Source organism: Gossypium hirsutum, chromosome A09 (assembly GCF_007990345.1).
Source record: "Gossypium hirsutum isolate 1008001.06 chromosome A09, Gossypium_hirsutum_v2.1, whole genome shotgun sequence".
NCBI lineage: Eukaryota > Viridiplantae > Streptophyta > Magnoliopsida > Malvales > Malvaceae > Gossypium > Gossypium hirsutum.
This window is the reverse complement of record NC_053432.1, coordinates 52,706,557-52,725,267: the sequence shown is the minus strand read 5'-3', so window position 1 is coordinate 52,725,267 and position 18,711 is coordinate 52,706,557. Positions and strand designations below refer to the sequence as shown.

Genomic DNA, 18,711 nt, shown 5'->3' with positions numbered 1-18,711 from the left:
TCAGAGGTGGCCACATGACCGTAATTATGCTATGCATGATTTTACTTTTATCTGAATTTTTATTTTAGGTTTTTAATTCTGTAATAAGGGCTTTTATGGATTTAAATTTTAATTGGGCATCTGCTTGCTTACTTTAAATTGCTAGTCTAGTGGAAGACAGGTTTTCAAAGTATCGATTATTTGCAAAGACACGTGATTTAACCTTTATAGTTTTAAAAAGCTTCTGCGTTTAAATCAGTGTAATAAAATAATGGCAATTTAATATGACTAATGTTTTGACTAGCTGGTCGATTAATAACAAGGAATTTACCATACTTATCAAACCATAATAGGATTTTAACTATTCAAAACCAATAGAGTTCATATTTTTGGTAAGCAGTGTAATGTGACACGCCAGATTCAGCCATAATGGCTACGCCGGGTTTGGTGTGTTACATTTAGTGGTATCAAAGCCAGGTTGCAAAACTTGGCTGTGGAATGGATTTTTATTTATTTATTTTTTGGAAAACTTTGGAAAGTTTTTTTTGTAACGACTTAAAATTTGTTGGAAGGTTTATAAATTGTGTGGCACACCGAATCTTTGGCGCCGAATCTGTAAGTTTCCTTGATACTGTTGACTGTTTTAAACTGGAGTACAGTAGGTAGAAAATATATGATAAAGGACTGTACTGAAACCCTCTAGTTAGAGTAAACTGGAAACTGTAGTGAAAACTTCAATATACGAGAACAAACTTTAATTATTGCTTTTCATAAGACATCTGCTAATATTTGAAACTGTAAATTGATCTGCATAAAATTGTTAAACCAGTAATACGAGAATCAATATGAGCACCAGAGGTACTAGTGGAATGGGTACAAGAGGCCGTGGCAGAGGCCGTGAAAGTACTAGGGCTGGGTCTTCGGCATCGGACCACATGCCTAACGTTAGGGCTAGGGAGGTATCAGCTTCACCGGTAACTGAGACAGGACCTTGTGGTCGAGCGGCTGGGGATGAGGCACTATCATAAGCTATGCTCCGAATTCTAGAGAGGGTCGTTGGGACTAGTACGGGTGCTATGGGCCGTGGGTCTATTTCGGAATGACTCTAGTCAAATAGAGCTGAAATTTTTAGGGGTATTGCTAGTGTAGCCCCTAATGTGGCTGAGTATTGGTTGGAGGCCATGGAGAGAATAATGGATGATCTTGACTGCACTTCTAAGCAAAAACTAAAAGGTGCAGTGTCTTTACTGCGAGACGAGGCCTACCAGTGGTTGCTTACTGTGAGAGAAGGTACTCAGGCCGACCGGTTAACATGGGAATTCTTTAAAGTTGCATTTCAAGGAAAATATATATGCACAAGTTATGTAGACGCACGAAGAAGGGAATTTCTGAACCTGAGTCAGGGGGATAAAACTGTGGGAAAATACGAGGCAGAGTTCCTACGACTTAGCCGCTACGCTCGTGGGATGGTAGCAACATATTATGAACGCTATATTCATTTTGAGGGCAACCTCCAAGATGAATTACGGATACTGATAGCTCCTCAGAGGGAGCAAGACTTTGCTATCCTAGTGGAAAAGGTAAAAATCACCGACAACGTGAACCGCTCTGAGCGCCAGAATAGCGAGAAGGAAAGGGGTAGAAGTAGGAGGGATCCAGAGCCCTCAAGTTCTTTTGGTAGGCCTAAGAAAAAGGGCAGATTTGATGAGCCAGTTCAAGTTGGAGCTTCTGTTACTATTACTAGATTACAGTCCTGCGCAGATTGTGGAAGACGGTATCAGGGTGAGTGTTGGAACAGGATTGGGGCATGTTTCAGGTACGGGTCAATGGAGCATCTTGTCAAAAATTGTCCCCAGAGGCCTGTACGATTGCGAGCTACAGGCCAGGGTTTTGTTTAGCCAACGAGAGGTGCTCAACAGCCACAAGAGGCCGTGGTCAGGCCAAAAATGGAAATGGTTTGGGCCGAGGTCGTGGAGCACCAGGCAGAGGTGCTGGTAATGTTGAGGCGAGGCAGCTAACTCTGATCTATGCTGTATGTAGCTGAGAGGATGGTGACGATCCTGATGTGATAATTGGTACGTTCTTTATCCATAATAAACCGTATACTGCTCTGATTGATGTTGGGTCTACGTATTCATACATTGCATGTACTATGTCTGGGACACTGGGTATCCTGTGTAAGAGTATTGCCAGTGAGATGATCGTGATAAGTCCACTTAGACAGACGGTAAGAGTAGACAAGTTATTTAGAGATGTGCCTTAGGAGGTTCAAGGGGTTACCTTTTCGACGGATTTGGTGGAGTTACCTTTTGGTGAATTTGACCTAATCTTGGGTATAGATTGGCTGGTAAAAAAGCGAGCAAGTTTAGATTGTGCTGTTAAGCATGTGGTACTAAAGACTACTGAGGATGAGGAGGTGGTTGTGATTGAAGAGCGTAGAGAATATCTATCAAATGCGGTTTCTACACTAAGGGCTAAGAAATTGGTTCGTAAGGGTTGTGAGGTGTTTTTAGCCTATATTGGTGTCTCTGATTCTGAGTGCCCTTCTGTTGAAAATATCAAAACAGTTAAGGATTTTCTAGATGTTTTCCCTGATGAGCTCCCTGGATTGCCTCCTAACCATCAGGTTAAATTTGGTATTGAGTTCCTACCTGGAATAGCTCCGGTGTCCATTGCCCCTTATAGAATGGCATGGAAGGAAATTATGGAGTTAAAGGCTCAAATTCAAGAGCTACTGGACTGAGTCATCTGATCGAGTGTGTCTCCATGGGGAGCACCGATGTTATTTGTGAAAAAGAAGGATAGGTCTATGCGCATGTGCATCGACAATCGACAATTAAACAAACTAACTATCAAGAACAAGTACCCTTTGCCGAGGATAGACGATCTATTCGATCAGCTGCGAGGAGCGGTGGTGTTCTCCAAGATTAATCTCCATTCTGGGTACCACCAATTGAGAGTTAAAGAGGTTGATGTCTACAAGATAGTATTTAGGACTCGTTATGGTCATTACGAGTTCCTAGTGATGTTGTTTGGGCTAATAAATACATCGACTGCCTTCATGGATCTGATGAACTAAGTGTTCCAGTCGTATCTGGATCGGTTCATAGTGGTATTTATAGATGGTATATTGGTGTATTCAAGAACCGAAGATGAACATGATGCACATCTCTGAGTCATTCTGCAGATTCTAATGGAGAAGCAGTTATACGTTAAGTTCAACAAGTGTGAGTTCTGGCTGCGAGAGGTGACATTTTTTGGCGTGGTGTCTGTCGAGGGAATCAGAGTTGATCCTTGGAAAATTGAAGCTGTCCTGGATTGGAAACCACCTAAGTCCATATCCGAGATTAAAAGTTTTCTGGGTCTGGTAGGGCATTACAGATGTTTTGTTGAAGGGTTTTCTTTGATTGCTGCACCTTTGACCAAGTTACTGCGTAAAGGGGTACCATTTAACTGGACTGGTAAGCAGTAGGAGAGTTTTGAGAAACTTAAAAAGGTTCTAACTGAGGCCTCTGTCTTGATACAGCCAGAATCTGGGAAGGAATTCACTGCCTACAGTGATGCATCACATGTCAGTTTGGGATGTGTGTTGATGCAAGAGGGTACGGTGGTGGCATGCGCTTCTCGCCAGCTTAAGACCCATGAGGCGAATTACCTTACTCATGACTCGGAATTGACCGTGGCGGTTTTCGCATTGAAGATTTGGAGGCATTATTTTTACGGTGAGAAGTATATTATTTACACGGATCACAAGAGCCTCAAGTACCTTCTTACTCAAAAGGAGTTAAATCTTAGGCAATGAAGATAGATCGAGCTACTTAAGGATTATGATTGCTCAATTGAGTACCACCCTGGTAAGGCGAATGTGGTAGCCGACGCACTGAGCCATAGGGCTATGTCTAATCTAAATGCGATGTTTGCATGCTTAAGTTTGTTTGATGATGGTGGCTTGTTGGCTTAGCTTCAAGTTAGACCGGCGTGGATTGAGCAGATTAAGGATAAATAGTTGTTGGATGAGTCACTGGTTCCACGTTTCTGGCAAATTGAAAATAGGGAAACTTCTAATTTTGGGCTGAATAGAGAATGGGTATTATGTTTCAATGGGAGAGTTTGTGTTCCGAGGGTTCTGATTTGAGGCAGTCTATACTACAAGAAACGCATAATAGTCCTTATGCTATGCATCCTGGCAGAAGCAAGATGTACCGAGACCTTCGTGAACTATATTGGTGACCAGGACTTAAGCGCGAGATTACAAATTTAGTAAGTAAGTGTCTGACATGCCAACAAGTAAAGGTTGAGCATCAGCTGCCTTCTAGGTTGTTGCAGCCGGTAAAGAATCCTCTCTGGAAATGGGAAAGAGTGACAATGGACTTTGTTAGTGGACTGCCCCTAACGCCTACAAAGAAAGATTCGGTATGGGTTATAGTAGATCGGTTAACCAAGTCTGCTCATTTCATACCGGTCAGTACTGATTACTTGTTGCAAAAACTAGCTAAGTTATATGTGGTTGAGATTGTATGACTGCATGGGTGCCGGTTTCCATAATATCTGATCGAGATCCTCATTTCACGTCTTGATTTTGGAAGAACTTACACAAGGCACTGGGTACAAGGTTGGACTTCAGTACTGCGTTCCACCCTCAAACAGATGGTCAGTCAGAAAAGGTGATTCAGATACTGGAGGACATGTTAAGGAGTTTTGTAATAGACTTCCGAGGTAATTTGGAAGATTACTTGCCACTAGCAGAGTTTGCGTATAACAATAGCTACCAGTCCAGCATTCAGATGGTACCATACGAGGCATTGTATGGTCATAGGTGTAGTACTCCTACATGTTGGACTGAGTTGGGCAAGTGGCGAGTTCTGGGGCCAGAGTTAGTATCAGATACCAAGGATAAGGTAAAACTGATTCGAGACCGATGGAAAGAAGCATCTGATAGGCAAAAGTCTTATGCAGATCTTAAACGTCGAGAGATTGAGTTTTTCGTGGGGGACTTCGTGATTCTCAAGGTCTCCCCATGGAAGAAGATACTGAGATTTGGACAGAAGGACAAGTTGAGCCCTAGGTTCATTGGGCCTTACTGCATACTGAAAAGTGTTGGACTGGAGGCTTATCAGCTTGAGTTGCCTCCAGAGTTAGACCGGATCCATGACGTATTCCAGGTCTCCATGCTAAGGCGTTATCGCTCTGATCCCATGCATATAGTATCAATTGAGGAGATCGAGGTTAGGCCTGATCTGACCTTCGAGGAGGAATCGGTGCAAATACTGAATCGTTATGTTAAGGTACTGAGGAAGAAATCTACTCCACTGGTAAAAGTGCTTTAGTGTAATCACAGCTCAGAAGAAACCACATGGGAACTGTTGAAGGCTATGCGATAATAATACCCTAATCTATTCTGATTAGGTAAATTTTGAGGTCAAAATTTCTTTAAAAGGGTAGAGTTGTAACGCCCCAAAAATTTAGGATCTTTAATTTTGAATTATCTAACATGAATTACATGTTTGCTTTATTGGCTAAGTGATTTGAGTGGGTTGGGAGTGTTTGAGAAGCCTGGGTTCAAGTCTTCGCTTTTGAAAAATTTTTAGTGTTGCTCTTAAATGAATCTAGACACTTTCATATAGGCTGTATAAATAATAGTTCTGGTCTTATGACACAAAAAGAGCGTGCTGTTTAATGGCAAGGTGGCGTATTGCTTCTGCTGGGGCACTTGAGTTCGAGTCCTAGGTTGCACAATGGAGTAATTATTTTACTGTGTAAGCTAGGTAGGTAGTGGACTCGGACTGAGACTCTGAGGTTGAATTGGTCATGAGAGTTTGTATAAAGTCTGAATGGGATGTTGGAGTGTTTTGTGGAGAGAATCAGGGAGAGATATTAGGAGAAGATCAAGGATTTTGAGGGTGTGGATGTGGTAGTGCCGAATTGGGTTTCTAGCTACTCAGAATTTCGGCTGTAACTTCTTTTGGGGGAGTATTCCTTGTTTCAGTTTCTCTTTTGGACACTTTTCTTTTGTATTTTTCTCTCTGGCCGAATATTCTTGGTTCGTAACAACATAAATCGCACTTTGGTCAATTATTGGTAAGTTGAGTGCTTCTTTGTACCTTTCGAGTTTGTGGTTTCTATTCTGGGGTAACCAAGTCTCTTTCCCTCAATCTCTTTATTTTTGTAGGCCTAATACACCTTTTCTCCCCCTCACTATTCTGTCTTTCAGTTTTCCCTCCTAACCAAACCTTTCTTTTCTCTCCTCTCTGTGTTTCTTTTCTTTCTTCCATCTTTGTTCCTTTTTAGTTGGTGAACCGATTGCTCACTGCCTTTTCTCCTCCTCACCTTTTCAATTTGTTGCGGCGTGACGACTGTGGTAGGTACATTCGACTCTTTCTTGTTGTTAATTAATCTTTTCATGTTACCTCTGCTTAAAGCCGAATGCTCCTCCCTTCTCTCATTCCCTTGTGGCATATTCTTGTCCTCTTCTTTTAGGTGTGCTATTCTTTTGAGTCTCAGATTTCCTCGAGAAGTGAAGGTGTTTTCGGGTGATATGTAGCCGATGAAATAGTTTTCTTTTCACTCAACTTAGGGTAAGTATGTGGGCTAACAGGTTGGGGTATTGTCAGAAGGCCCTATCTCTGGTTTTGAGTTTTATGTAGGCAATAGGTATTGATTCAAGTCTTTGGTTTATCCGATTGTTGTTAATGGGTTTGATAAACCATAATTTATACGTATTTTTATCCCATGCTTAGCACATTTATGGATGATTTCTCCTTAGATTTGGTGAATTCGATTCTCCTAATTCTTTAATTTCATGTTTTATGCTTAGGTGAGCATAGGAGAGTAAAAAAAGCGAGAAATGGGCCGAAAATGGAGAAAATGGAGAAAATGGACCCACGTGGGAAATCAACACGCCCTGGACTTCCTCACACGGGTGTGGTACATGGCCGTGTCCATTTAGTAGGATCAAAGCACGACTTACATGGGTAGACTACACACTCGTGCCTATTCAACAGCCTTGACCACAGGCTGGAGTAATCACACACGGGCATGTCCCTACCGAGCCCAAGTATAGTTCTAATTGGAAAAGGCCACTTTTGAGGGCTCTTAGGCATTCTACAGTCTATTTAAACACCGAAGGAGGCACTTAGAGGAGACACACAGAGTAGGAGGCAAGGAATTGCTCAAGGGAAGCCGATTGATCCATCTCAAAAGCTGGATTCATCGTCAAGACTGAAGATCTCCCTTCAATTTCCATTCAGGGGTTTTGGGTTTTCTTTATTTTTTGTTATCTTTATTCTTTTGAGATGTTTTCTTTCTTAGTTATGAACTAAACCCCCAAATACCTAAGGGTAATGAAACCTAAGACAAATCTTGTTATTATTATCTGAATTATATGATAAGTATTTGACTTGTTCTTAATTATGTGTTCTTAATTATGTGTTCTTAGTTCTTGTTTTAATATTCCAGGATATTGATTCAAGTTAATGCTCTTATTTAGAGGAGGAATAGACCCTGCCTAAGAGTAAATTATTCGTAATTAAGCAGAGTTGATTGCACGCCTAGAGATAGGGTGATAAGATTTTGCCGGATTAGGGTGAAACCTAATAAGGGGATTTATAGATCGAGTTAATGCAACACTAGGGCGTTAATTAGAAAGAGATTTCAATTAATCAACTTAGGGTTAGATGTTATTACTCTCGAGAGAGATAATAATATAACTTAGGGATTTCTACGGATCAAGTCAAATGAATAAATCGTCTGATTCAGAGTCAAATAACAAGTGAAGTCTAGGTGGATTTTTCCTTGGGTATTGTCTTAATCAATCGAGTTCTCCCAAAAGCTTTTCCTTATTTTCTCTCTGTGCACCCTTAGTTTAGTTAATTAGTTTAGATAAACAAATCCCTCTATTTTTAGGCTAGATAATAAAAAGAAAGTAATTACTAGTACTCTTGGTTCCTTTGGGTTCGACAAACCGGTCTTGCTAAAGCTATACTGTTGTTCGATAGCTACACTTGCCTTCATCGTGATAATAGTTAGTTTCAAGAATGATTAATTATAAATTTTTAAAACCTGTTCCGAATATCACGTATCCAGTTTTTGGCGCTGTTTTGGGGAATTAGGATATTAGGAACACTCGATTTTAATTAATTTAGCCATTCTACTTTATTTTCAATTTAAATTTTTATTTTCTTTTCTAATTTTTCTTTTATTCGTTCCTAGAAGGTTTTTATAGTCTATGACTAGAAGAAACCGGTCGGGACCATTACTGTTTGATAGTGAGATCGATCGTACAGTTTACAGAAACTGAAGAGATATAAGGAAAAGCTTACGACACACAGAGGAAGAGCAAGAGGATGATACTTCAACCACAACCGAAGAGATGACTGAAAACCAAGAAAATCCGCTACCTCCTGTAATTGCTACTAATCAGAATCTTGCTCCATGTACTATGTATGATTATGCTAAACCTTCTTTAATAGGAACTGAATCGAGCATAGTTAGGCCTACTATTGCTGCAAATAATTTTGAACTAAAACCTAACACCATTCAAATGATCCAACATTTTGTTCAGTTTGATGGTTTGCAGGACGAGGATCCCAACGCTCACTTGGAAAATTTCTTAGAGTTTTGCAACACTTTTAAAATCATTGTTGTTTCTGATGATTCCATTCACTTTTGATTGTTTCCCTTTTTGTTGAGGAATAAGGCTAAACAATGGTTGAACTCGTTACCACGAGGGTCAATCACTACTTGGGAACAAATGACTGAAAAGTTTTTATTAAAAAATATTTTTCACCGGCCAAAACAGCCAAGTTACTTAAATGATATCTCCTCTTTTGTGCAGATGGATTTAGAAACACTCTACGATCCATGGGAGAGATACAAGGATCTATTGAGAAGGTGCTCTCACCATGGGTTACCACTCTGACTACAGGTTCAAACATTTCACAATGGCCTGAATCCTTCGATTGGACAGATGATCGACGCAGCCGTTGACGGAACTATCAATAATAAGACACCTGAGGATGCTTATGAATTTATAAAAGAGATGCCACTGAATAATTATCAGTGGCAAGTCATGAGGACAAAGCCGACGAAAGTAGGCAGCGTCATTAACGTCGATTCGGTCACCATGCTCTCTAATCAGGTAGAACTTTTGAATAGAAAAATTGACGGTTTTCTTGGTTCTTCACATGTTCACCCAGTAATGTAGCCCGAAACAAGTGGGGATGGATCAAGCAATTTATAATACCCACCCTATGGCCACAAATAGAGAACGAGCAGTTAAATTACATGGGTAATAATCCTTGATCTCAAAATAATCCTTATAGTAACACTTATAATGCAGGTCGGAGGAACCACCCAAATTTTTCATGGGGAGGCCAAGGAAATCAGAGACCACCACCACCTCTAGGCTTCCAACAACCACCCTACCAACAAGAGAAAAAGCCGAACCTCGAGGAGATACTAACAAAATTCATCTCGATGTTAGAAACTCATTTTTAGCATACTGAGACAGCACTTAAGAATCAACAAGCGTCGATTCAAGGGCTCGAAACTTAGATAGGACAACACGCCAAACTAATTTTTGAAAGACCACCAGGAAGTCTACCTAGTAATACTGAACGCAACCCAAAAGAGCTCGTGAAAGCAATTACACTAAGGAGTGGGAAAGTGTTAGCTGAATCTGAAAAGAAGCCACCATAAGAAGCTGACAGAAAGGAGGTCGAACCCGAAAACAATGACAATCTAATGCCAAAAGAATATAAACCACCAATCCCACACCCAACAAAGTTGAAGAAAGACCGCATGGATGCACAATTCGGTAAATTTCTTGAACTTTTTAAAAAACTGCATATTAACTTACCTTTTGTTGAAGCTATATCGTAGATGCCTACATATGCAAAATTTTTAAAGGAGCTTCTAACAAACAAAAGGAAGTTTGAAGACTTATCTATAGTGGAACTTAATGAGGAGTGCTTAGCCATACTCCAAAATAAACTGCCAACCAAACTGAAAGATCCAGGAAGTTTTACTATTCCCTGCTTAATTGGTAGTTTGAATGTTGATAAAGCTAATTTAGGCGCCAGCATTAATTTGATACCATATAAAATGTTTAAACAACTTGGTCTTGGGGAACCTAAACCCACTAGGATGAGTATTCAATTAGTTGATAGATCTGTTAAATATCCTAGGGGAATTATAGAGTACGTACTTATAAAAGTAGATAAATTTATATTCCCTGTTGATTTCATTGTGCTTGACATGGATGAAGATGTTGAGGTGCCTTTAATCTTAGGTCAGCCATTTTTAGCCACTGCTAGGGTTGTAATTGATGTGGGTGATGGTAAATTGGTACTTAGAGTAGGTGACGAAGAGATTATTTTTAAAATTTATGATGCCATGAGATTTTCTAGGGAACAGCATGATTCATGTTATTTTATCGACTCTATTGATCATGCTACTCAAGATTCTTTTTAGGAAATCGTACACAAGGACACGATGGAACTGTGTCTCACCCAAGGAGAGGGGGTGGATGATGATTTTGAGTTAGGAACCAAACTAAACTCCAATGAAACCTCCCCAAAACTAGCAAAATATGAGGGAATTAAGGTAAAAGATGAACTTAAGCAAAAACCATCTATTGAAGAACCTCCCAAACTGAAACTTAAACAATTACCGAATCACTTGGAATATGCATTTCTTAGAAATAATTCTGCATTACCGGTAATTATTGCATCCAACTTGCAACCTAAGGAGAAAGAGGAATTACTCCAAGTATTAAAAGAGCATAAAAGGGCCATAGCTTGGAAAATTTCTAACATTAAAGGAATCAGCCCTTCTTTTTGTACCCACAAAATTTTAATGAAAGATAAATATAAACTATGCATGCAAGCCCAAAGACGATTGAACCCCAGCATGAAGGAAGTTGTTAAAGCTTGGGTAATTAAACTCCTAGATGCTGGAATTATTTATCCTATTTCTGATAGTTCTTGGGTGAGTCCAGTGCAGGTTGTTCCTAAGAAAGGAGGCATGACTGTTGTAGCCAATGAGAAGAATGAATTAATCCCAACAAGGACAGTCACAGGTTGGAGAGTATGCATTTATTATAGGAAGCTAAATGATGCCACGAGAAAAGATCACTTCCCCCTTCCATTCATTGACCAAATGTTGGAAAGATTGTTAGGGCACATGTATTACTGCTTTTTAGAAGGACTCTCTAGCTATTTCCAAATTCCAATAGCTCCTGAAGATCAAGAAATGATGACATTTACATGTCCATACGGTACATCTGCTTATCGTAGAATGCCATTTGGATTATGTAATGCTCCTGCTACTTTTCAACGCTGTATGATAGCCATTTTTGATGAACTTGCAAAAGACGTCATTGAGGTATTTATGGATGATTTCTCAGTTTTCAGTAACTCTTTCCATCTTTGCCTCAAAAATTTAAAACGAGTGTTAATAAGATGTGAGGAAACAAACCTTGTGCTTAACTAGAAAAACTGTCACCTTATGGTTCAAGAAGGTATTATGTTAAGACATAAAATTTCTAGTAGAGGGATTGAGGTTGATAAATCTAAAATTGAAACCATTGAAAAAATACCTCCCCCTAATTCGTTAAGGCTATTAGAAGTTTTTTAGGACATGCTGGGTTTTATAGAAGATTTATTAAAGACTTTTCTAAAATAGCTAAGCCTTTGACTAAATTACTAGAAAAAGATGTCTCTTTTAATTTCGATCAGGAGTGTTTAGAAGCATTTAATACTTTAAAGGATAAACTGACTAAAGCGCCAATTATAATTGCACCTGATTAGATTTCACCTGTTGAACTAATGTACGATGCGAGTGATTTTGCAGTAGGTGCAGTTTTGGGACAGCGAAGAGATAAACATTTTCAACCTATCTATTATACTGGCAGAACTTTGACAGCCGCACAAGAAAACTACACCACCACGGAGAAAGAGCTGCTAGCTGTGGTTTTTGCATTCAATAAATTTAGGCCATATTTAATATTGTCTAAAGTTGTCGTTTGTACTGACCATTCCGCTATTCGCCACGTTTTAACTAAAACTGATGCAAAACCTCGACTCATTTGATGGATCTTATTATTGTAGGAATTTGACTTGGAGATTAAGGATAAGAAAGGAGCTGAAAATCTCGCGGTTGACCATCTCTCCAGGATTGAAAACTCCAGTACCAAAGAGCCAGATGACATTGAAATAAATGATTTATTCCCTGAAGAACAATTTTTTGCTATATCTGATTCTAAGGTACCTTTGTTTGTAGATATTGCAAATTTTTAACCGCTAACATTATCCCAAAAGGGTTGACACATCAGCAAAAGAAACGATTCTTCACTGATGTGAAAAACTACTTCTGAGAAGACCCTTTTCTTTTCCGTAAATGTGTACATCAAATCATTAGGAGATGCATTACAAGGACAGAAGCATTCAAAATCTTGGAACATTGCCACTCAAGACTGACTGAAGGACATTACGGTGGAAATAAGACCGCACATAAAGTCCTCGAATCAGGTTTTTATTGGCCCACTCTATTCAAAGACGCCAACAGGTATGTTACTGCTTATGACAATTGTCAAAGAATAGGTAATAAATCCAAACGTGATAAAATGCCTCAGACATATATGCTCTCATGTGAAATATTTGACGTTTGGGGTATCGAATTCATGGGTCCATTCCTTAGTTCATTAGGGAATAAATACATCTTAGTAGCTGTTGATTATATGTCCAAATGGGTTGAAGCCTAAGCTTTACCTACTAATGATGCTAGAGTAATAGTACGGTTCCTTAAGAAACTTTTCTCTCAATTTGGTACACCTAGAGTAATTATCAGTGATAGGGGTACTCATTTTTGTAACGCCCAATTTGACAAGACCTTTAAGAAATACAGAGTTCACTTAGAAGCAACGAAGGCAATTTGAAGTTGGAGATCTTGTCCTGTTATATGACTCGAGGCTCAAATTGTTTCCTACAAAGCTTAAATCACAATGGTCAGGTCCTTTCGCAGTTCAAACTGTGTTTCCATATGTCACAGTAGAGGTAAGTCATCCATCACAAGGATTTTTAAGGTTAATGGACATCGTCTCAAAATTTATAACGGTGAGAATTCCAAAGATGATAAAGAGGAGCTACGGCTCCACGAAGTTACCTAAATATACCCACAAGGTAGAGTCGAGCTTAGACTATAAACAAGCACTTCTTGGGAGGCAACCCGACTAATGGTGTTAACTTCTTTAAATTTTAGTCTTTAACATTTAACTCACTAACTGAGTCACTGAATACAGGATTTCCAAAACCACACGGCTAGGTACACGAGCATGTCGTAGGTCGTGCACATACCATGGGAGGTAACACGACCGTGCGATACAGCTGCGTGAAAATAGAGTAAAAATATTTCCCCAACATGGGATCCGATAAGTTGTCACGACCGTGCGACATGGCCGTGGGCAATCCTACCAAATTAACACGAGCGTGTGACACGACCGTGGTCGAGCCTGTCAAAATAACTTGGGTGTGCACCTGCATACACGGGCATGTGAGAAGCAAACGAAGATTGACACGGCCGTGCAACATAGCCGTGTACACCAATGCACCTAATTTTGAAAACCACGAAATGCATGGGCTGAAATGAGGGCACACGGGCGTGCCCCATGGCCATGTGCCCCAATTTCTTTATAAACACCTATTATTTATTTTATTTTTATCTTTATATTTTGAAGTTACTTTTTATTTCCTTTTAATAGTATTTTATCTTGAGATTTTATAATTTTTTTTGGCTATTTCATTACGAGCAATTATGCTTATATTTCCTAAAGATTTTCTGATTTTATCACAGTCATAAAGAGCTCCAAAGCTCATCATCAAATAGGAACTAAAAACTCCACCGGCAAAGGTTCTCCACGACTGCCATATCCTGCTCGACCACGACCATAGCTACTACCAGATATAATACTCTTTTGGTGTAGGACTTATAGACTAATGAACCTCTACCACCACCAGAGTATCCTTCTCCACTCTCATCATTGCCTTGGCCGATAATTCTCTATAACTCGAATTCAAGGAGTTCATTCATCATTCAGGAAGTTTCACCTCTCTCCCTATCTTATGATTATATATCTATATTTTTCAATATATCCATCTTTGTACATTGAGGGCAATGTACATCTTAAGTGTGGGGAGATCTTTTCTATCATCATCAAAAATCCCTGAACTTTGTCTTAGTCTCACGTGAATCACTCATGTCTTATTCTCACGTGAATCACTCATATCACTATTAGAATGAATTTTAATTAATTTATGATTTTTATTGATATGTCTTGAATTAAAACATAGGCATTTATGCATTGATTGTTTAAACTCTAAGACATTAGGGAATCAAGCATGATAAGTTGATTTTTGAAGAATTAAAAATTTTTAGGTTATATCCCTAAGTTTAGGTATTATCTTGAATTGAAATTCACAAGTTTAAACATAAAAAAGCCATAATTTTTGTGAGATCTTGAGCCTTTTACAGCATATTTTATTTCTTTCATGCTCACTTTTATTATGAGTGGGCCAGTATTGATTTGTTATTCTAGAACTTGCTTGATTATACATGTCAAGACCACACCATTTGATTTGATATGTCAAGATGATAAAGGCACTTAGGTTTAACTCGCTCACTCCACAAAAAGCCTACATTCATAATTAACCCTTAGTGAACCCCTTTGAACCTAACAAGTCACTAACTGATTTACCTCAATGTTAACCCATAACCCATTATTGTTGAAATCCCCTAATTTGATCCATATTTTTGTCGAGATTTGATTTGAATTTATTGCTTAGCTATGTCTTATTCTTTGTTGGAATAATTAAGTTCTATGTTATTTGTCTTGTTTAAAAAAATAAAAATAAAAATAATATACATATTTATTAATAGTAATTCGTCGTTTTTGAGCTTAAAGTATTAGTTTCATATTCTGAGAAAAAGCTCACTTGTATTCAACTGATGACTAGTTATTTTTCTAGCTAGTTAATTTTTCAATTCAATCTCGATTCTAATCTCTTCTTTCAGCTTTTGACCACACCCCCTAACCAAAGCCACATTACAACCCTCTAACGACCTTTTTGATTGATGTATCATCTCAATATATAGTGGTGGAGATTTGATTTTCAAGCAAGCCTATGGTAATAACTTTTCATATTGACTAATGAGTGCTTTATTTGATGTCCTTAAACTCCTCAAGTGATTTGAGTGAATCTTTAAAGAGAATTTTAAACTCTGTGATATTTTTATCAAAGGTAATCACTTAGATGAGGGGAGACACCTATGTTTTCGTGATAAAATGCTCAACTTGGAATGTTTAAAACTTTAATGTACTTTTAGTTGAATTTTCAATGTATGAATACTTATGGATTATTTTGAGATATTATTGATAAGAATTATAAATTGAGAAGAATTTATTTTGATTGTGAGTTGAGGATTTTGCTTGAGGACAAGCAAACGCTTAAGTGTGGAGGTATTTGATAAACTGTAATTTATACATATTTTTATCTCATGCTTCGCACATTTATGGATGATTTCTCCTTAGATTTGGTGAATTCAATGCTCCTAATTCTTTAATTTCATGTTTTATACTTAGCTGAGCATAGGAGAGTAAAAAAGAGCGAGAAACGGGCCGAAAACGGAGAAAATAGACCCACATGGGAAATTAACACGGCTTGGGCTTCCTCACACGGGCGTGGCACACGACCGTATCCATTTGGAAGGATCGAAGCACGACTTACAAGGGTATACTACATGTCCATGCCTATTCAATAGCCTTGACCACAGGTTGGAGCATTTGCACACGGGCGTGTCCTTGCCGAGCCCAAGTATAGTTCTATTCAGAAAAAGCCACTTTTGAGGGCTCTTGGGCACTCTAAAGCCTATTTAAACATTGGAGGAGGCACTTGGAGGAGACACACGGAGTAGGAGGCAAGGAATTACTAAAGGGACACCGATTGATCCATCTTAAAAGCCGAATTCATCGTCAAGACTGAAGATCTCCATTCAATTTCCATTCAGGGGTTTTGGGTTTTCTTTATGTTTTGTTATCTTTACTCTTTTGAGATGTTTTCTTTCTTAGTTATGAACTAAACCCCCTAAATACCTAAGGGAAATGAAACCTAAGACAGATCTTGTTATTATTATCTGAATTATATGATAAATATTTGACTTGTTCTTAATTATGTGTTCTTAATTCTTGTTTTAATATTCCAGGATATTGATTCAAGTTAATGCTCTTATTCAGAGGAGGAATAGACCCTTTCTAAGAGTAAATTTGTCGTAATTAAGCGGAGTTGATTGCACGCCTAGAGATAGGGTGATAACATTTTGCCGAATTAGGGTGAAACCTAATAAGGGGATCCATAGATTGAGTTAATGCAACACTAGGGTGTTAATTCAAAAGAGATTTCAATTAATCAACCTAGGGTTAGACGTTATTAGTATCGAGAGAGATAATAATATAACTTAGGGATTTCAACGGATCAAGTCAAATGAATAAATCGTCTGATTCAGAGTCAAATAACAAGTTAAGTCTAGGTGGATTTTTCCTTGGCTATTGTCTTAATCAATCGAGTTCTCCCAAAAGCTTTTCCCATTTTCTCTCTGTGCACCCTTAGTTTAGTTAATTAGTTTAGATAAAAAATTCCCTTAATTTTTAGGCTAGATAATAAAAAGAAAGTAATTACTAGTACTCTTGGTTCCTTTGGGTTCGACAAACTGGTCTTGCTAAAGCTATACTACTGTTCGATAGGTACATTTGCCTTCATCATGATAATAGTTAGTTTCAAGAACGATTAATTATAAATTTTTAAAACCTGTCGTGAATATCACGTATCAGGGTTCCTTGGATAATGTAGCTTTTCGGAAAAAGAAGGTGTAGCCAACCTGCGACTAACATTATTGACGGGTTAAATTGCATTAGTGGATTAAGGCAAGTGTTGATGTTGTTCTTTTTGGGACTAAGTATTAATATGTAGGTGTTGACTCTAGTGCCAAACATTTAACCAAATGTCTTGATTAACGTAGGTTGGTGTTCGAAGGCTTTTTGGAAGTATTCGCAACTAGGTGTGTAATCACACCTCCTTTCAACTGCAAATCAGCAAAAGTCGAGAAGCCAAAAATACGACGTTTGAGGCCACATGAGCGTGCGAACGCTCCTGTGGTAAACCAAGCCCACGAATCATGGGCGTAAGACTGTAGAGACCAGCATGGCCATCCTCATGGGCTTAGGCTGTTTTGGGCCATGTTGGGCCGAAATAGGCTGTGTGGGCCCAATGGGCTTGTGGGCTTCACACGGATAAATTTTGCAATATATGGTAATTACTAGATTGGGCTGTATAGTTCACATGGTCGTGGTAACTTTTGGGTTTGATGGGCCATACGGACGTGTGGACCTACTTGGGCTGCAAAATGGGCCTTGGGCCCATTTACACTTCTAGAACCGTTGAGGTTACACTGGTCGCTCGAGGCAACTGTAGACCTTCTGATGGGTCGATAAGAGTACCTAGACCCTATGGTAGGTAAAAATACGAAAATACCCCTATAGGGTAAAATGACTAATTTACCCCTCGAGAGTAAAAGACTGATTTGTGCTATGATTTGACTGTTCTCTCTGACATGACATACTGCATGGGGTCGGGGTATTGTTTATGGAGGAAATATACTGTACTATTGGCTTTTAGCCTTTATACTGATTATTGGCAGCTTTGCTGCAATACTGCTACTGTCAGCTTTGCTGCGATACTGATATTGGTGTGTCTGGCTGGGTGGGTTGACTTTGTGCCCACATGGTCTGATTGGTGGTATGGAGTGGTGTGTCAGGCTAGATTGGGGTGGGTTCCACTATTGCATTACTTCACTGACACTGTTACTATTACTATAATGGGTTCAGGCTCGGACTGTTACTGTGTACTGCATTCTGACTGTTAGATAGGGGAATACACATTGAGTTTCTTGTAAACTCACCCTTCTTTTTAACTGTGCAAAAAATCCCCAGCTTTAGAGGATTTGGTGCTGTGAGGGACTCGAAGATGGCCACAAGACCGTAATTATGCTATTCATGATTTTACTTTTATCTGAATTTTCGTTTTGGGTTTTTAATTCTGTAATAAGGCCTTTTATGGATTTAAATTTTAATTAGGCATTTGCTTGCTTACTTTAAACTGCAAGTCTAGGGGAAGACAGGTTTTCAAAGTATCTATTATTTGCAAAGACATGATTTAACCTTTATAGTTTTGAAAAGCTTCCGCGTTTAAATCAGTGTAATAAAATAATGAAAATTTAATATGACTAATGTTGTGACTAGCTGATCGATTAATAACAAGGAATTTAACATGCTTATCAAACCACAATAGGATTTTAACTATTCAAAACCAGCAGAGTTCATATTTTTGGAAATTAGTGAAATGTGGCACGCCAAATTCAGCCACCAAATTCGGCCATAACGTCTGGGTTGGGTTTGGGGTGTTACATTAGGGTAACATTCTCTCATAGCATCCTCGGGCTCCCACATAGCTTATTCAACTTCGGGTCAGTGCCATAGGACTTTCACTAAAGAGATTTTCTTGTTTCTTAATTCTTTAACCTTGTAATCTAAAATCCGGATCGTTCTTCCTCGTAAGTCATATCGGACTGAATCTCAATCTCAGATGTGGAAATCACATGCGATGGGTTGGATCAATATCATCAAAG

General features: G+C 38.8%; 1 non-coding gene across 1 annotated transcript; it reads right to left on the bottom strand.

Moving 5' to 3' along the window:
* Positions 1-8,779: 8,779 nt before the first annotated feature.
* Positions 8,780-8,886, bottom strand: LOC121206905 (small nucleolar RNA R71). The gene has a single exon (XR_005902076.1). It is a non-coding gene; the product is annotated as a small nucleolar RNA R71 (small nucleolar RNA).
* Between the last annotated feature and the right edge of the window lie 9,825 nt (positions 8,887-18,711).